The sequence below is a fragment of the Spinacia oleracea genome, chromosome 6 (genome assembly GCF_020520425.1).
Source record: "Spinacia oleracea cultivar Varoflay chromosome 6, BTI_SOV_V1, whole genome shotgun sequence".
Lineage (NCBI taxonomy): Eukaryota > Viridiplantae > Streptophyta > Magnoliopsida > Caryophyllales > Amaranthaceae > Spinacia > Spinacia oleracea.
Window position 1 is genome coordinate 70,481,829 of NC_079492.1, and position 21,497 is coordinate 70,503,325.

A 21,497-nucleotide genomic window follows, 5' to 3' on the forward strand; every position below is an offset into this window, starting at 1 on the left:
GAGATCGACACCATCTTACCACAAGCCAAGGGTTCAAGACGCATGCTACCCAAAGTTCAACCAACTTTCTTAACACCTAAATCCTAGATTCGACCCGAGACATTGAAGACCGTGCAAACACCTACCAATTAGGAATAAAAGCATTCTAGCCTACAAGTTCCAATTTTATTTACCCAAATAAAGAATAATGCCTAAGAATACCTAGAAAAACTTGCCTTGACAAAGATCGAAAAGGAAAAAGAAAGAAAGGAAATGAAAAAGGAAACCAAGTAAAAGAAAAGAAAGTAAAAAGAAAAAGAAAAATAAAGAAAATATTCACAAAATCGATGAAACTAATCAAGAAATATGCACAAAATCCAAAATATTCACAAAATCAAGCAATCCATCACACGGAGATCAAAGTAGCAAACAATAGAATCTCCCCCCAAGCTTGAATTAGGCCATGTCCTCAAGGACTAAAACGAAACTAGGAGGGGCACAGCTACCCATCCAACCAATGCCCATATGAAATATGCCCGACCCCAAAGAATGCAAGAGAGTTAGAATGATATTACCGGAAATGTCGTGGGAGCAAGTTCCGCAAAGAACCGTAATAACGAACGAACTCACCAATAAGAATAGCCGGACATGGCAAAGATGGATGCAAATATTTCCACATCAAGAAAGCTTGAGCCACAAAAAACTTCAAAAATCAAGAAAAATTAGTATACATGGGCCAAGTGGCGAACACCCACGGGTTGCCTCCCGAGAAGCGCTCTTTTTACGTCATTAGCTTGACGCCTCTTACCTCTAGTAAATACCCCGACAACGATCGCAATAGTTTATCATATACAATGGCAAACATATCCAATAGTAACAAGTAGGCAAGAGTGAAATGAGATGCAAGCACAAAGTAAAGCGCAACTCTATGCCTACAAGGGGTAGGGAACCAAAAATAAGAAAAATCAAAAAGAAAAACAAAAGAAATACTCCCTTCTTTATGCTCCTTTGGGTAAGGAGAATCATTAGGATCAATAGAGGAAAAAGAATCCTCAAGCGGCGGGAGTTGGGACAAAAAGGGAAAAGAAATGGGAAATGAAGGATAAATGTTGAGTTTCTTCTTTCGGAATGGGGAATGAGGGAAGGGACTGGGAACCAGAGATTCACAAACAACTTCACTCACATCACAAAGAGCACAAGAAATCTCAACATAAGATCCTTCATTCAATTCCAAAAGTTTTTGGTTGGCACATTCACTCTTTTCCTCAATTTGAATCGATTTAAGCACGTCAAGGCAAAAGGGAGCAAATAGATTTTTATCACCATCATCGAGGCATTCACTCAAAGAGGAACGAGTAGGAACAAACTTCCCGATACTCAATCCCTCAATGTCATGCATCATAGGTGGCAATGTAGCCTCAAACTCATCTCTTCTCCATGAAACATCCTTAATAGACTCTTGCATTAGGTTAGAAATTCCCAAAAAGCCTTTTACAACTTGTTGGGACATGACTTCAAATGAATTCAAATAAGAATCTATTCTTTGCTCTTCTTGAATTTCAAGATATTTTATGAAAAGGAGCCTCTCCATTAATGATTTTGGAGATTCAAAATTCAAAGAGCTTAGGAAATTATCATGGAGTAAGAGAAGATCATCAAGTGTAATCGATTCGTCATTTTCAGAAATAAAGGAACCTGCCATTTTTTTGGTTTTCAAAGAAAAGAAAATGAAAAATGAACTAGTCTAGAGAACTAGAAAGAAAAATCAAACAATGATGCCATTCCCCGGCAACGGCGCCATTTTGATAAGGCTATTTTCTACCGTTGATAAGAAAACAACCTAATCAAACAAAATTTATAAAACACCTAACTAACCGGCTATATGGACTATAGCGGCAAGCATAGGGATCGTCCCATAGGAATGGATATGTTTGACTATTCAATCTATGCGCTCACAAGCTAGTTCGGATGAAAAATGAGTTTTTGAATTAATCTAATAAAAGCTAGAAAGTCAAACAAATAAAGAAATTCTAGAGATTTCGGGAATCGGCAATGGAAATCGAATCAAAGGAAGCGCAAGGTCAAAACATTCATGAATATGCAACGACTTAGCACATAGGGGACATTCAAAATATCAATTCGTTTAACATTTTTACAAATCGTAAAACATGTAACTCGTCGACAAGCATAATGACATATTATTAATACGTTAATACTCAAAATGACTCTTACGCAACGAGAATGCACACAAAAGGCATATTTAGAGCAAAAACGACTAAAAATATACGCAGGACGAGAAAATGTAACGATAAATGCAAAAATGCAACAAACGAACTAAAAACGATAAAACTAAGCGAAAATAATAATAAAATGCTAATAAAATGAGCTAAAATCCTAAGCTAAGAGCGACATAAATGTCGCTCATCACCATTCAAGAAGGCAGTTTTGACATCTATTTGCCATATTTCATAGTCATGAAATGCGACAATCGCAAGGATTATCCGAATAGATTTAAGCATAGCGACTGGAGAAAAGGTTCCATCGTAGTCGAACTTGCCTGTTACCTTTTGCTACCAATCTAGCCTTGTATGTGTACACAATTACATCATTGTCTTTCTTCAATTTTAAGACCCATTTGCATCCGATAGGTGTAATCCCATCCGGCAAATCAACCAAGTCTCATACTTGATTTTCAGACATGGAGTCTATTTCATATTTCATGGCCTCTGACCATTTTAAGGAGCTTCGGCTCATCATAGCTTGCTTGTAGGTCATAGGTTCATCACTATCTAATATGAGAACTTCTAAGTTTTCAGTCAAGAGGACACATGTCCATCTATCCGGCTGAACCTTAGTTCAATGTGACCTACGAGGGGCAACAACGTCTTCAGGAACTACTCCCGTTGGCTCTTCTGAAGGCCTTGGAGGTTCTTCACCTTGAACTGCTTCTAAAGAGTTTTTAGTTCGTTGTTCGTCTCGAATCTCTTCGAGGTCTATTACTCACCCACTTGTGAATTTGGAAATGTTATTTCTTTCCAAAAAGACACCGTCACGAGCTACGGATACCTTGTTCTCTGACTTGTTGTAGAAGTAATACCCTTTAGTTTCTTTTGGATGCCCAACGAAGAAACATTTTAGTTCAAGCTTATTAATTGCTTGACATATGCTTCGCAACCCCAAAACTTTAGAAAAGACAACTTTGGAAGTTTTCCAGTCCATAATTCGTATGGAGTCTATTCAACATCTTTTGACAGAGCACGATCCAGTGTGAGTACTGTTTTTTGCAATGCGTGTCCCCAAAATTGTAAAGGAAGTTTGGCTTGACCCATCATTGACCTGACCATATCGAGTGAGGTCCTGTTCCTCCGTTCCGACACTCCATTCCATTGAGGTGTCCCCGCAACAGTCATTTCAGAAAGAATACAGCATTCTTTTAGATTGTCATCAAACTCGTGGCTAAGATATTTAGCTCCCGGATCTAATCTTAGAGCTTTGATTTTCTTGCCATGTTGATTCTCTACTTCATTTTGAAATTATCGGAATTTCTCAAACGATTCAGACTTGTGTTTCATTAAGTAAATATAGCCATATTTACTGAAATCGTCTGTAAACGTTATGAAATAGCTGAAATCACCTCTAGCTTTTGTACTCATAGGCCCACATACGTCCGTATGTATTAGATTTAGTAGTTCGCTTGCTGTTTCTCCCACCTTTGAGAAAGGTCTCTTTGTCATTTTGCCAAGTAAACAAGATTCGTATTGATCAATCTTCTCTAAGTTGAATGATTCTAAATTGCCCTTCTTTTGAAGTCTTTCCATGCGTTTTGTGTTTATATGACCTAATCGACAATGCCACAGATATGTTAGATCGAAATCACCAGTTTTAGCCTTTTTGGTATTTATGTTATAGATTTGTTTGCTTGTATCTAGCATATATAGACCATTTTCTTGTTGTGATGAACCATAAAACATTCCATTCAAAGGAAAAGAATAACTATTGTCTTTAAATTGAAAAATAAACCCTTTAGAATCCAAACTTGAAATGAAAATGTTGTTTCTGCTGATACTAGGATCATAGTAACGGTTTTCTAGTTCTAAAACAAAACCACTAGGCAAAGATATAAAAAATAATATCATACGGCTAATGCAGCAATCCGTGCTCCATTTCCCACGCGTAGATCCATCTCGCCTTTATCAATATTTCTACTTCTCCTTAGTCCCTGCGAATTGGAACATAAGTGTGAGCCACAACCAGTATCTAACACCCAAGAAGTAGAACTTGCAAGATTACAATTATGTATAACATACATACCTGAAGTAGAACCAATGTTCCCGTTCTTCTCATCTTTATTTCTCTTCAAGCAATCCCTCTTCCAATGCCCCTTCTTTTTGCAGTAGAAGCATTCAGAGTTGGCAGGAGAACGAGTCACCCTTTTCTGTTTACCAGAACTGGTGCCGTTGGATTTAGGTGTGGGTGAAGCCTTTTCCTTACCCTTCTTGCCCTTTCCCTTGCCAGATTTCTTGAAACCCTTGCCTTTACGCACCATAAACATGTCTTGCATATTCTCTTGCTTGAGCGTCTCTTCAGCGGTTTTCAACATACCGTGAAGCTCAGTAAGAGTTTTCTCCATACTATTAATGTTGTAATTCAACTTGAACTTATCATATCCACTATGAAGTGAATGGAGAATGATGTCAATGTCCATTTCATTTGAGACATCAGAATCTAGAGCTCTCATGTTCTCAAACAATCCAATCATTTTAAGAATATGCGGGCTCACTGGTTCTCCTTTCTTGAGCTTAGTCTCAAGGATCAACCTCCGAGTTTCTAATCTTTCGATTTGGGCCTGATCCTGAAACATATTCTTCAAATCCGAGATGATTTGATAAGCATCCGAGTTAATGAATGTTTTCTGAAGTTCCGGATTCATAGATGCAAGCATCACACATTTGACATCCTTGTTGGCCTGGATCCAACGGCTAAGGGCAGCTTGAGTTACCTCCAGCGCAGCGGCCTCCGGTAACTCTACCTCAAGGACATACTCCTTTTCCTCATGCATTAGAACTATTTGCAAGTTCCTTTTCCAGTCGAGGAAGTTATTGCCATTCAACTTCTCTTTGTCGAGAAATGAATGTAAGTTGAATAAATTGTTATTGTTTGCGGCCATTTGATTAGTACATGTGAAAAGAATTTTCAATAAATAACCATTCATAATCCTTTAATAACTTTGAAATAAAAGTAATCATACAATCATTAAAGCTATTAAATATTTCATTCATGCAAAATAAAACATGGTCCATAATGAATGAAACGATTTCAAGACCCTAAAAGTCCTAAATTCTTAAGCATGCTTTGGCTTGTCTTAAGTCTTTTAAGATTCTAGGTAAGCAAAAACCAATTGCTAGTAATCTCCAAATTACTCTTGGTTAATAAATTAATGTCATAATTTATCCCTTTGGCACAACATATGCTATTGTTGTTTGAGTTAAAACCACAATCAACGTGTTCCTTTGGGATACCTTACCATCTAAGTCTACTAAAATAGCACCTCGCTTTGGCGGAAACCTACTATCTTAGGTCCTTAGATTTTTGTAAGTGCTTGATTAGGAAGGCAATTATAAACTCAATATTACTTTGGACCTAGTTGTTTCTATGTTGGTTTGATTATTTAGTGAACTAAATCTAATCAAACATATAAACAACATTCATGCATAATATACATTCATTCAAAATATATAATATAGATTGTTGTCTTCCACTAAACCAAAATCAATCAGGGAAGACTAACATTCTGATTCGTACATATATAGATCTAAGCTTTTCCAGTGTATAGAAAGGGAACTCAATGCGAAAATACTTCGTGTAGATATGTGTAATCCTCGTGATTTTGTTTGAGTTTGCTATTATAATTTGCTTTTACCTCATCATTAAAATTGGTGTTGTGGTACACAGTAGTACACATAATGAAGATGAGGGAGGAAGAAGAGAGTTTTTTTTGAGAAGAAGAAGATGATAAGTTGGGGAACGTGCAAATGAAAAAAAAAAGGATCAAATGAGCAAAGAAAAAAATAATGAGCATTTTTTTTTTGAAATGAGCAAAAAAACAAATTAATGAGCATTTTTTTTCAAATGAGAAAAAAAAATTAAAGAGCAATTTTTTTTCAAATGAGCAAAAAAGAAAAGAATGAGCAAATTTTTTAAAATAAGCAAATCTGACCGCACACGTGAATTTTCTCAAATCCTTCTCATTCTTCTCATTATAAGGTGTCTTCTCATTTGAGTGTAAATATATATATATATATATCTGGTGAGAACCTCCCTTAAGATAAGAACCTCCTTATAATGAGAACCTCTAATAACCGTTGGATCAAAACAAAACGGACGGCTGAGATCATATCTTGCGAAATAAAACGGACGACTCCTTTGTGCCTGATTGAACCGTCATTTTTTCTCTCTACAACCAACTAACTCCCTCTAACACACGTCAATTTCTCTCTCCTCCCCTCAATTTCAAACGCCCTTGTGAAGGGTTCGAAAAAGCACGAGGCTAATGCGTGACCTCGTCCCTCGTGGGTGTGACGCTTCTTTTTGTCAAATCAAGTGTAATTGGATTTCCTGTGAGTTTACACCCAATTGACTAGTAATATAGGAGTCGTCATTCAGTTTTTAACGACAATGAGAAAAACTGACAAAACCCGGTTATCGTGACATAAAGGGAATGCCATTATGTTTGACCACGACGGCCATAGGTTCCCTTGTGATCCCTGGTGTGGGGATCTCTCAACGTACACCCGCAGGGTAGAGATTGAGGGTTCGGGGGACTGTAACTACCGAGAGGAGTACTCGCTCGTCGATAACTCTAGATGCAGGATATCCTTACTAGCTCAGCATAAATAATTGAAGGGACATGCGTTAACTATTAAACTAATCTGAGTTGATTTTAACAATATGCAACATATAATACTAGATCGAGCGCGATAATCTGATTTAGATTGCTTAAAGGGACCTAGCATGATAATCCAATTTCCCAAAATATTATCTTTATTAGGCGTGATAGAACAATCAGATTTAATTAGTTTAACAGTTCATAAAAGGGCGAGGAAAACAATTAAATCATGGAAAAGGGACACATTACGACGCACCCTTGAGAGCTGCGTCACGGTTCTCAGAAAACTAACCACTTTGACTTTGCTATTTCTCCTTTTATTTAACGAATCTCAAGATACGGGACAGGATACGTTCTGTTCGATTTTTGGATCGATTGCGACAGAACGCGTGATCAATTTCGCAGCGTGAGGCTTAGGCTTAGGGGTTGGAGTCAATACTCAGAATAATAATTGTGTGTCTTTTCACGTCGAACTTGGGGCTATATTTATAGAAAAGAGTTCGTGGAAAGATAGAATTTTAGAGCTCTAATCCACGAGGAATTAGGAAAGAACACGTCCCAGGTAATTTCATCGCCCAGGGTTGGGCGCCGAAGATTTCGGCGCCCAGAGCCAGGCGTTGAAAATAGGGTCTGGGCCGTTTTCTTTGTCAGATTCGGACTCTTAGAATCCGGAGTGTTCGAGACTTGTTCGAGTCTTTTAGTGCGTATTAACTTTATGACGGGATGCGTCTGGGCCCGTTACGAACTCTAGGCTCGTCAAGATTTTAATTAATACGTAACTCTTATTTTCGAATCATATTAGGAATAGGATTCCTATCACAATTTCTATCTCATTTAGGATTTATGTTGGAGTGCAACACCTAATTCTGACAGGTTTCTATCTTTTATGACTTGCCACTTTTAACAACTACCCATTACGGCAGTTACTTTTTTTAGCAGGTTTCCATAAATAGCAGGTTTCGGGTGAAATGAAAAGGGTGATTGAGATTCGTTATTTTATAGGAGATACGTTGCCAAGTGGAGATTTATGTTCTCATCATCGAACCTTCCCTTTCGGGAATGGGGACAAAAGTAGGTGTCTACAGTTAGCCCCCACTTTGACTGAGTCTTGGAGTAAGACGATGGTCAAAGTATTAGACGGAGTGCGTTACACAAGTCATGGTGACCTGTTTTTGCGAGGGTCTCACGAGCCCCCGAGTGATAACATTTGACTTAAGGGTCATCACTTGAAGTATCGACATATCCCTCACGTGTCATTGGGATTTGTCAACGGATAGTATAGAACACTCCCTCACTTTGTCATTGGAAGTATCTAAAGAGGCGTAGAAACTCCCTCACTTTGTCATTGGGAGTAGGTACATACGTTTTCGAAATCAAAGCTATAAAGTGTAATTGGGCCTGGCCAAGCCCAACCACGAGGTAAAAATATTTTTAAAGATTCTCATTTTCAGGGTTAGCTAAACGAGAAAACCCCCTTGTTTTTATGGGACGTAAAACGAAGGAAAATCCAGCACATCGTTCTTTTTTGGAAAAAACGGAAAACCAGAAAAAGTTATCGCTGCAGCGACTAAGGACCTGCGCGGTTAGTGACGCAGACCCCGCCGGCTAAAGATGGCGAGCCTGTCCGCTAAGGGTGGACACCCCGTCCGATAGAAGTGGACGAATCTGTTTTTGAAATTTGAAAATAAGGACCTACGCGGTTTGTGACGTAGACCCCGCCGTCTGAAGATGGCGAACCTGTCCGCTAAGGGTGGACCCCCCGTCCGATAGAAGTGGACGAATCTGTTTTTTGAAAATAAGGACCTACGCGGTTTGTGACGTAGACCCCGCCGTCTGAAGATGGCGAACCTGTCCGCTAAGGGTGGACACCTCGTCCAATAGAAGTGGACGAATCTATTTTGAAATTTGTTTGCGCTTTTTGAAAATAAGGACCTACGTGGTTTGCGACGTAGACCCCGCCAGCTGAAGATGGCGAGCCTGTTTCATTTTATTTTTGAAGATTCTATTTTTCGAAAACTAAGGACCTGCGCGGCTAGTGGCGCAGACCCCGCCCGCTGAGGGTGGGCGAGCCCTGTCCGCTAAGGGTGGACGTCCCTGAATTCGTTTTCTTCGATTTGGAACTCGCGTGGTTCGTGACGCGATCTTGCCAACTGGGATGGGAAAGTTCCTATTTTTTTCATCGTGGTTTCTTTTGAGAATTTCTTTTATTCATTCTTGCAAGGGCGAATTCTTTTGAGGGATGCTCGGACTTAGTTGTAACCTGAAAGTGGGTTGACAACGGGTTTAGACGGACCTTTGTATTGTGACCGTCTTCTTTTGTGGTTTTGAGCTAGTCTTTACGACTCGATTTTTGCCACCACTTGGTCTTTGATCAAAGGACCATGTACAAGTGTCAACGGCGACCTTTCTCTGAGGTCGAAACCCGTTCTTTTGAGATTATCCAAACATGGAACTGCGTACAGCGTAGTACAGGAATATGATTTTGACTCCGCACACTCTTTGTTGGAGTATATATTTTTTCCCGCGAGCCCCCAAGCACTTGGGCTTGTCGGTCATTTTTCGCCAAGAGAGGTACGTATTTTATAACGTCTTTTAATCATGTTTGGGGTCGTGCTCGTATGTGCGAGCGACCTTTATAGTGGTGTGCTATTTTGGCGAAGTCGTGGAGTGCGACTTCAGTTTTCGGGCGACAAAGTGTATTTTCAAATAACATCCGGTTTAGCTTGGCCCGGATTAATCTTTTGATAGACAAACATTTTTCATTTTGAGAAACCAACGACTTAACAATATTTTTTTGGTGTTTCGAAGAATGACCTTGATATTTATTTTGCTCATATTTGTTTTGAAAAGTGTACACATATATTCCTTGAGACGAGTCTAAGTTTCGACCAAGTTTTAACATTCATTCTTGCTATTTGGGTGCTAAAGGTGCTTTTGGGCTTGATCTTGATTGCAATAGGGCCTCGTGTCTAGCAACACGATTTTAAGTCCTTTCCTGTTCCGCGTTTTGTGAAATCTGGGCCTTGGGCTGCATTTTCAGCGCCCAAGGCTAGGCGTTAATTATTTCGGCGCCCAGCCGTGGGCGCTGAAGGTCTTTTCCTGGCGATTTTTGGTTTTCGGATTTCTTAACGCGTTTCCGAATGGGATCAGGATGTCACTTGATGTCTTCAGCTATATATAGGGGCTAGATACGTCCCTATTTTCCATTACTCTCAATTTTCTTCTCTTGTAGTTGCTTAGCCTTAATTCCTCCTTGCTTTTGTCATGTCGATTCCTCCCTTCTCACTCCAATGAGCTGTTAGGCGTTGGCTACGAGCCCTTACTCCTACAGAAAAGGCTTTGTTGAAAGAATACCACTTAGAGGCACTTTTAGGCTTACAACAAATTAATATTGATTATAACTTTCTACATGCAGCCCTAAGCTTTTGGGATTCCGATCATCATGTTTTTGTCTTTCGGGGCAACGAAATATGTCCTTTGCCAGATGAATTTGCTGTGATCCTTGGTTATCCTACTAATGCTACTCCTACCACCCATGGCACCATTGAAGAGGGTAAAACAACCATAGGGGCTTTCCTGGGACTAGATGCTAACATGCTTGCTGAGATTGTTGTAGGTGATGAGGTCAATTTGGCAAAGCTTGTAAAACATCACTTTAGGCCTAGTAAAAATATGACCGAATAGAAATTGAACATTCGAGCCCTTGTATTTTGCTTGTTGAATCATTATTTGCTGTGGAATGACAATGGTGAGTTCGGTGACATAAGGTTGATCCCCTTGATTAGCCAGATGAAAAGTTGCTATTCTATTATACCGTTGGTTGTTGCCGAGACTTTGCTGAGTGCGGATGAGCTGAAGAAGGATGCCAAATCTGAATATTTTAAGGGGAGCCCCCTATTGCTGCAGGTAATCGATCTTTTCCTTGCGCATGTTTGTTTTTGCATACTTTTAACTCGTCCTGCCTGGAGCTGAATTTCAGCGCCCAGGGCTGGGCGTTAGAATTTTCGGCGCCTGGTCCTAGGCGTTGAAACTACGCCTCAGGTTTCGTTTCTTTATTTATTATTTTTTGATCTGATCGTACCCGTTTTTTTCAGACTTGGCTCATGGAACGACTTGGGCTCTTAGAAACTCCTGCCGATCCTAAATATTATCGGGCTATAGCCTTGGGTAACCGGAAGTATTTGCACCGAGGCCAGGACGAGGCCGAGTGGGCCTCCTTTTTTACTCATGGTATCTGTTCTATTAAGTGGGTGGTACCGTGGTGGGGTTTGACTACTATGACGGGGGTTCTGTGTATCGGTTTATGTTTCTTTGTTGGGGCTATCCCGGCCCATTTATATCTTTCCTTACCGAGTCATGCGTCAATACGGCTTAAGGCAGACTATCCCCTTTTCTGATACGGTACCACCTAAAGTAGCGGCCATTTCACAAGCACGGGTTCAAGCGTGGGCTAAGTATTATGATGGTTTCCCGCGTTGGGCCGTAGCTACAAATGGCTTTGTGGGTCTTTCTGAAAACTACAAGTTGTGGATGAGCTCCGATGATAAAGCTGTGAGGACCGAGGCTCAAAATGGGGAGCCGACTGAGCTTTTGATACCTCGTATTCAGGTTAGATATGAGGGTCGTGATTCTGCCAATCTTCGCACCCCTGGTATTAAGACTGTGAAAGCTCGTCCTGATCGAAAGCGAAAGGAAGTTCCTCCCCGTTCCAGTTCTAGGCCTAAGAAGATGCCTAACATGAAGGGGCCTGCCGTTGTTAAAAGAAATGCAAGCTCTCGCGGAGATCGTCGCCGGAACAATGTATGGGTTAGGAAGGCTCAACCGCCAGTAGAAACAATGACTAATCCAGTTGATATTGATAATCCTTCCCCCACCATTGTTTGTGCCCTTGAGGCTGAGCGGGCTATAACCGAGAATGTTTCTGAAGCCTTGGCATCTTTGGAAGTTAGTGTCCAGGAGCCGGTTCTTATGGAGATTGATATAGGGGCAGCGCAGAAGACTGTGGGGGTGGATCCTGCGAACATTGCCCTCTACAAGACTTTATTTGATGATCCGGAAGAACTAGAGTAGTGTAGTTCCTGCTAGGGTGTAGGTGCCCTTTATTTATTTCAGTTGTGTTTGTTTTTCATTCCTTAGCACTTTTGTTTTCCTTCTTATCATTTTTTTAATAAAGGCGTATTTTATTTTTATTTTCATTTTTTGCTTCTCCTCTTTTCCTTTTTATATTTTATATACGTCTAACACTTTTTGCACAATGTATATATGTTTTTTTTACTTGATTGGACCAAATCCTTGGTAAGGATTGCCTACGTATCTTGCTAGAATCAGGTCGCGCGTAGTTCTAGCTGGAATACATTCTAGGATGCCGTATTTTAATAGATATGCCCTGAGGTGAAAAGCATATTATTTAATCGGTAAAATGAGTGAAGTATTATCATTATGTTAGTCTGCTGTTTTTGCCGTAAGCTGCGTATAAAAATGAAGTTCCATGTGTTTTTTGTACGGCTATTTTTTTTGGTATGCATATCTGGATACGTGCTGTACCCCCCAAATGTTCGTTATTTTTCCGTTATGTGCGGATAAAATGACGAGCACTTCTGGAAAAAAGTTAGGCAGGCAGAGAGTTTCAGCGCCCAGGCTGGGGCGTCAAAGATTTCGGCGCCCAGCCCTGGGCGCTGAAAATGATTTTTGGGCGGTCGTTTTTGACGCTTTGCTTCACATGTTCTTGCATTTATTTCTTTTCTCTTCGTTTTGTGCTTTGCTTTTTACTCGTATTAAAATCAATTTTGAGGCTATTTCGGAGGCTTTTTTGACTGTTAACGTGAGACGCATTTTTGTCCGGATTAATTTTTCCTATTCGTGACTTGGAACGGTTTTGAGAATGGGGTTAGTGTGTGGAAGATATGAAGATCTTTGTGTAGGCTTTTGAGTGGGCTGAGGTGCGTGTTGATGCCGGGGGCGGTGTTTATTTTTATGAGTTTTTTTCTTGAGCAACATTTGCATGGTTTCTTTTGCTTTCTTTGGGTTGCGTGGGTTAGACCCTTATGTTTTGGTAATATGATAATGTGGTTCATTTTGGGGTTTGATGAATTTCGATGTCACGATTCAAGACCGAGTGGGCCTTGTTTATTGGGCCTAGAGTGGGCTGTGTTTTTTTTTGCAAGTATGATTAGTGCTTATTTAGTGTTAGAATAAAAGTTTTTAGGAGAAATCTTACGCCTTTATTAATTTGGAAAGTAAGGAAAACACACTGAAACAAAATTAACCTATTTTCTAAGGGGTCCTAGGACCATCTAAAGCCTTTATTTTTTTTCTACCAATCTAAAGAACTACTAGGCGCTTTTTACTAAGGTGCTCTATATGGCTCAAGCCTTGGGTTTAGTCTCGTAAAACTTTGGTCCTTCACCGGTACTCATCTTGAATTCTATTCCTTTTGCGTTGACCCACTGATATGTCTTCACCCATCCGTTCTCGATCTCTTCTAGTGTTGATGCAGGAGCGATTAACCGGGTTGGATCGAAACCTTCATATTGTAAAGATAGGGTAGTCATCACAGTCTCGTCCTCCATAGGCCTCGATTCGTTAAACAATGTCCATAGAGCCTGGTTGTCCAATATTTCAGCTGTTTTGGTCCTGGTGAGGTGGGGTGCCTCATCCAAGGTGTGGCAGTCATGGAAAATTTCAAATTCGGGTTTTAGCAAGCCATCCTGAACGAAGGGTTCAGGGAAATCACAGCATGGGTGTTCTTCTCCTTCCCGACGAACATCCCGTTAAGGGTTCTTTGATACGGGGGAAGGAGGGTGGTTTGTTTGGCCTTGTTAAGGCGTAGCCCAGACAGGCGGTCAGCAATATTTTCCTCCGTCGGTTCATAGCCTAAGCCAAAGGGAGTAGATTTGTTGGGTAAAGGATGGAATGTGCATTCCTTCTTCCTTATGCCCAATGGGGTTCCTGGGAAATAACCTTGAGCTAACAGCATTCTAGGGATGACTCGGGATGCGCGCGGGTCTAGGAATGCTGGATCATAGTCTTCGATGAACTGGATTGCTTCATCCATTTGAAACCCATAAAGGTCGTCTGCAGTTTCGGCCGTTCCAACCATAGTACAACTGATGTCGAGAGGAGGGGCGCGGATTTCCAGTATTACCCCGTTATGGTTAAGTTTAACCATTTGGTGCAAGGTGGAAGCCACACCTCCTAAGTCATGGAGCCAAGGTCGCCCCAAGAGGAGGTTGAAAGTGGGCTTGATGTCGATTATTTGAAACTCCGTGGTGCGTGCCACAGGCCCGGTTTGTATGGTAAGGTTGATTTTTCCCAACACATGCCTTCGAGAGTTATCATAAGCTCGTACCCCTTGCGAGGAGGTTTGAAAGTCATCGTTTCCTAGCCCCAAGCAATGGGAGGTTCGCAATGGGCAAACGTTAACTGCCGAACCGTTATCTACGAGCGCTAGGGGGATGTTTTGTCCTTTGCATCCAACCACTAGATAGAGGGCTTTATTGTGAGCACCCCTCTCTTTGGGCATGTCTTTGTCGGTGAAAACTATGGCCTTTTCTCCAGCATCTCTCGTGACGTGGTTAACCAATGAGTCAGGTGTGATATCCGTAGGCACTGAGATGAGATCAAGTGAGCGAATAAGCTTTTCGCGATGTTCCTTTGAAGTACACATGAGATCCCAGATGGTAATCTCGGCCTTGGTTCTTTTTAGTTGCTTCAAGAGAGGATTTTCAATGACTTCTGCGACGGTGGTGTGCCGTCCATTCTCAGGAGTTTGTCTGACCGGGATATCGTCCATAGGAGGTGGGCGAATATCCGGTTGGTATATCCTTCCGGATCGGGTGAGATTATCGACTTCGGGTTCTTGAGGGGTGGTGTCAATGAGAGCATACCCGGGCCAAGTTTCAGTAAAGAGGTCCTGGCCCGATACTTGAGATAGGTAGATATCTTCAGCATCATCATCCCACACACCGCACACTTCTCTCTCGATTCGATCCATAGGGACCACAGCGAGTGGTGCACCTTGAGGTGTAATGTACACCGTAGGGTCGAAGTTCTCATTTTCTGGTTGGTCGAGAGAGATGTGACAAGAGCCGAGTGGGCTCTTGTTGTTGTTGGGTTTGCCAACGTTAGGGAGAGGTATCACTTCATCCTCTATCATGTCCTGGATCGTATTTTTTAGATTCCAGCAGTTTTCAGTGTCATGCCCATTTCCTTGATGGAATTTGCATGAAGTACCTTCGACCCAATATTTGCTCTTGACAGGAGGGTCACAGGTGGGGCCTATAGGCCTCAACTTTCCTTGATTTGTTAGTCTTTCAAAGTCTTGTACCAAAGTCGACCCGAGTGGGGCAAACTTTCGGTCTCGGACCCATCTTCCAGGGCTTCTTCGGGCGGGAGTCTCCTCTACGGCATGGACTTCTTGGGCTTGGGATGTGTTGCCCTTGTTGTAGGTGTTGCTTTTGTATGCGGGCTTACTTTGTATTGTTTTTGCGAGGTCATCCTCGATCTTTATTCCCACATCATAAACTCTTTTGAAAGTGTCAAGTCCCAGATACCTAAGGTGTTGTCTGTAAGCCGGGTCCAGGTTGTCAATGAATTTTTGGACCAATTCTGTTTCGGGAGGCCTATTGATTAGTTGGGCCGCCTGGTCCCTCCATCTAGAAAAGTAGGTTGTGAAACCCTCATTTTTGTTTTGGAAGAGAACTTCCATCTCGCGCATGGTGACTTGAAAATCCATGTTCGACGAGTATTGCTTGATGAAGACATTGACAAAGTCTTCCCAAGTGGGGAAGAGCTTAAGATCCTGGTGGTAGTATCATTTGAGCGGCACAGGTTCCAAGGACAAAGGAAAGGCAGGTAAATACATGGACTTGTCCACACCTTTCAAGTTCATGGCATTCACAAAGCTCAATAGATGATCACGGGGATTGTCCGTGGCTTTAAACTTTGGTAAGTCAGATGAACTAAACTTTTCTGGTAGTTTGCCAGGAAAAGGTTCAGGATCGAGGGAGAAGTACTTGCTCCCCATGGTTTGCTGTAGGACCATTTTTTCAATCCTCTTCTCGTTATCGAGGTCATTTTTGGCTTGCGCAGCTGCTAAGGCTTTGTTTTCCATTTTCAGTTGGCCCATAAGTTGGGTCATTTGGACCATCTGGTCTCGCAATTCTTCGATGGACATGTTTGAGGGTGCGAATCGGGGTTGGGGAAGCGGAGATCCTTGAAATGAGGGATGACGGACGGAGCTTGGAGTCACTAAACCTGGTGTTGGCGATGTATTTTCGAGACGCACTAACCTTTGATTTCCCGATCGGCACCAAGTGGCAGGACCAGTCCTATGCATAAGATAAGCTAAAGTTTAGGCCCCAAAGTTTCAAGCATTACTTAGTCTAGACTTTGACTCTCTCTATTGGTTTTTTCGCTCTTTCTTTTGTTGGTACACTTTTTGGTTTTTCTTTTGGTCATTCTTCGGATTTTCGAAACACTTGCCCGTTGTGACATTCATAGTTATTAGCATGTTCGGTTTTGGTGCCGAGCATTGTCGCCGTAGGAGGCCTAACAACGACACAAAGAGTTATTTATTGTTGTTTTAGTCGCTTTTAGAATCGAGTGCTTTTCATACGCCCTTGCAGAAAATTTTACGAATGGTTTTTTTTTGCTACGTGTTTTTTTTTGCGCGGGCACCGAGGCTGCTGCGCTTGACCAGAAGGCCAAGCAGCAACTTCAGCGCCCAGCGTAGGGCGTGAGAAATTTTGGCGCCCAGCCAGGAGCGTTGAAAATGCGTCCCTGGCTGGTTCTCGTTTTCTGTTTACGTCTACTTTTTGTTTATGCGACTTTGATTTTGCGTGCTTGCCTAATAACGTCCTTTACGCGTTGTGCAGCGTTTGTGGGATTCGTTACGGGCCATCTCGAGCATCACTTATTTTTGTGGCGATCGTTCGGGTTTGCAGAACACGTATCTTGGTATAACTCTTTGGCCAATTGGGTTTATGAATGTTTGGGCAATTTTTTAAGGTCGTTGGTTTTCTAGGATGGTTTGTCACACACAATCATATATTTCGCTACACATAATTAACATTACATCATGAGGCAATAATAACATGTCATGTAGTTTTATGATAAGCTTCTATGGGTAGTATTTGCGCCTGGCTTGGTACCGCTTCTATCGCAGATCCAACACATGCCTCGGTCGAGGTAGTGCTTCAACAGACGAATTTCACCCAAGAGGCCAATAGCGATGTAAGCCAAGGGGGCATGCACCAATGAGAGGGACCTAATCGGCGAGCGATTGGGTTTGGGACGGGTGTACTACTAGCGAAAGTGCCGAGTGGACAACATTCGAAGCGTATGCACCCCCCGGTTGGCGATGGGTATCCTTAGTCCAAACTCCCTGAGGGAGCCAAGATACGTTATGCGGTTCTGCCTGTTCACATTAATATGCTAATTTTCAGGTCATCCCAACTTGATGGGGAAATAAACGCAGGGTAGGATCGTTTCACCCTTCGGCTATTTTGATTACCTACAAGCACGAATATTTCCTTCACTATCCCCAGTGGAGTCGCCACTGTGAGGGGGTCGAAAAAGCACGAGGCTAATGCGTGACCTCGTCCCTCGTGGGTGTGACGCTTCTTTGTCAAATCAAGTGTAATTGGATTTCCTGTGAGTTTACACCCAATTGACTAGTAATATAGCAGTCGCCATTCAGTTTTTAACGACAATGAGAAAAACTGACAAAACCCGGTTATCGTGACATAAAGGGAGTGCCATTATGTTTGACCACGACGGCCATAGGTTCCCTTGTGATCCCTGGTGTGGGGTGATAGGTTATGATACATATGACAAAACATAAATCATGCGGAAAAACCTTAATGCCAGGAAACATATTATTTACACATAATCATTTAGCATAATTTAGGAGCATACACTTTGTAGCGTGCCCTCCCTAGCTGCGCCCGAACCGAACAAGAACAAGTCTTTAGGACTCCAAATGTCGTCCCTCCGTAGATAGTCCACAGTACGTCCGGATCCGCCTCAAGTTAGACCAACTAGAATCTCCCTTAAGGTTACTAGGAAATTCGGTTAAGTGTTTGCAAGTGTTTGGCTTATTTTTCTTTCAAAACTTACCCTTAGAATACTTCAATCCCGTGTCCATAAATTATGACCCTAGACCCTTATTTATAGAGGTTTGGAAAGGGAATTGGAATCCTAGTAGGATACGATTTAATTAAACTTAGAATCCTACAAGGACTCTAATTAATTAAATAATCCTTTTAGGAATAGGATTTTAATCATACAACAAATCCTAATAGATTTAGGAATTGTGCATGGACACAAACACACACACGCACGGAGCCACGTGGGCGCCCGCACGCGTGCGCTCGGCCCACGTAGCCCACGCTGCGCAACCTCGCCTTGGCGCGCTGGGCCTGCCTTGCGGTGGGCCTGGCGCTGCCTTGGGCTGGGCGTTGGCGCGCGTCTTGCTTGCTGGGCGATGGCCTGGCTTCGTGCTGGGCCTTCGTCCGGCAGGCCTCGTCCGATGCTTATTCATACGATACGCTTCCGATTAAATTCCCGGTTCCGGAATTCATTTTCGATACGAACAATATTTAATATTTCCGATTCCGGAATTAGTTTTCGTCTCGAACAAATATTTAATATTTCCGTTTCCGGAATTATTTTCCGATTCCGATAATATTTCCGATTCTGACAATATTTCCGTTTCCGGCAATATTTCCGATTCCGGTAATATTTCCATTTCCAATAATATTTTCCGATACGTAACATGTTTCCGTTTCCGACAACATCTACGACTTGGATAATATTTATATTTCCGATACGATCCATATTTCCGTTTCCGGCAATATCATCGTTTCCGGAGTATTCACTTGCTTGTGACGATCACAGCTCCCACTTAAACCAAGATCCGTCGATTCCGAATATCCATAGATAGAGTATTTAATGCCATTAAATATTTGATCCGTTTACGTACTATTTGTGTGACCCTACGGGTTCAGTCAAGAGTAAGCTGTGGATTAATATCATTAATTCCACTTGAACTGAAGCGGCCTCTAGCTAGGCATTCAGCTCACTTGATCTCACTGAATTATTAACTTGTTAATTAATACTGAACCGCATTTATTAGACTTATCATTGAATGCATACTTGGACCAAGGGCATTATTTCCTTCAGTCTCCCACTTGTCCTTAGGGACAAGTGTGCATTTCCTAATTCCTTTGTCGCTCGATGCTTGCTCTTGAACATAAGGTAAGAGTTGTCATCCTTGTTATGTCCAGAGGTGTTTCTCGGTTTCAGAGTTCAACTGATCAAATAAACAGATAATCATAGCCTATGATTCATCCGAGCACGGCCATGCATTTCACAGTTTCTAGCTCTCCGAGTGGCCTTGTACAACTTTTAAGAATCTCATCCCGATTTATGGGAGGACAATCCCAATTTTGCGATCTTGATATTAGACTTCGTTTGATAGGTGATTACCTGATCGTAGCCTTTATAGCCTCCTTTTACGGTGCGACGGTTGGTCAACGTCAAAGTAACCAGTTCTCAAACAAGTAATCTCAAATCACTCAGGTATTGAGCATTTAGTGTCTAATAATTTTAATGAAATTTACTTATGACAGATTTTCATCTCTTACAGTAAAGTTTCATAGTTCTGTCCGATACTAGTCTTCCCAAAGTAAGTATCTATGCAAATGATTATGACATTGCCATGTCCACATAGTTCAAGAAACAGAACTACTAGTCATCTTGCATTCTAGTCGTCTAACGTTTCTATGCGTCCAATTTTATAGAAAACTCCGACCAGGGACCATTCTCAACCTTTGACATTCAAGTTCACTTGATAGACATTTCTTAGTCACAGGACTGGTCCTGACAGTCTATCTTGAATATATCGTCAAATTGAAGGGACTCGTCATTTAATAAACCACAAATCAAATGGAAAAATGAATTCTATTCATTTATTGTGAATGATTAACCAATAATTTTTTACAAAGATTTAAACTCTAAAACTTTAAAACATTAAATAAGGACATCAAAGCCATTCTCCAATATGCTTGATTCCCATAGCTGCAGTGTGCGAGTTGTGCTTCGCCTGCGGCAGAGGTTTAGTCAATGGATCTGATATGTTCTCATCAGTTCCAATCTTGCTTATCTCGACTTCTTTTCTTTCAACGAACTCTCGTAGAAGGTGAAATCTACGAAGTACATGCTTGACTCTTTGGTGGTGTCTAGGCTCCTTTGCCTGTGCAATAGCTCCGTTATTATCGCAATACAGGGCTATTGGTCCTTTAATGGAGGGGACTACACCAAGTTCACCTATGAACTTCCTTAGCCATATAGCTTCCTTTGCTGCTTCATGTGCAGCAATGTACTCCGCTTCAGTTGTAGAATCCGCAATGGTGCTTTGCTTAGCACTTTTCCAGCTTATTGCACCTCCGTTGAGGCAGAAGACAAACCCAGAATGTGATCTGAAATCATCTTTGTCGGTTTGGAAACTTGCGTCCGTATAGCCTTTAACAATTAATTCATCATCTCCACCATAGACCAGGAAGTCATCTTTGTGCCTTTTCAGGTACTTCAGAATATTCTTGGCAGCAGTCCAATGTGCCTCTCCTGGGTCTGACTGGTATCTGCTCGTAGCACTGAGTGCGTACACAACATCCGGGCGTGTACATATCATAGCATACATTATTGAACCAATCAATGATGCATAAGGAATCTCATTCATTCGTCTACGCTCATCAAGTGTTTTTGGGCACTGAGTCTTGCTTAGAGTTATTCCATGAGACATGGGTAGATAGCCTCGCTTGGAGTCTTCCATCTTGAACCTATCAAGCACCTTATTGATATAAGTGCTTTGACTAAGTCCAATCATCCTTTTAGATCTATCTCTGTAAATCTTGATGCCCAATATGTACTGTGCTTCTCCTAGATCCTTCATCGAAAAACATTTCCCAAGCCAAATCTTTACAGAGTTCAACATAGGAATGTCATTTTCGATAAGTAATATGTCGTCGATATATAATACTAGGAATGAAATTTTGCTCCCACTGACCTTCTTGTATACACAAGATTCGTCTGCGTTCTTGATGAAACCAAAGTCACTAACTGCTTCATCAAAACGTATATTCCAGCTCCTGGATGCCTGCTTCAATCCGTAGATTGATTTCTTTAGCTTGCATACCTTTTCAGCATTCTTTGGATCCTCAAAACCTTCAGGTTGTGTCATAAACACAGTTTCTGTTAAAACGCCGTTTAAGAAAGCGGTTTTGACATCCATCTGCCATATTTCGTAATCGTAATATGCAGCGATTGCTAACATTATCCGAATAGACTTTAGCATTGCAACTGGTGAAAAGGTTTCATCGTAATCCACACCGTGGACTTGCCTGTAACCTTTTGCAACCAATCTAGCTTTGAAAACTTCAAGTTTCCCATCCTTGTCCTTTTTCAATTTGAAAACCCATTTGCTTCCAATGGATTGGTAGCCATCTGGCAAATCGACCAAATCCCATACATGGTTTTCTGACATGGAGTCTAATTCAGATTGCATGGCTTCTTGCCATTGCTTGGAGCTAGGGCTCGTCATAGCTTGTTTGTAAGTCGCAAGTTCATCACT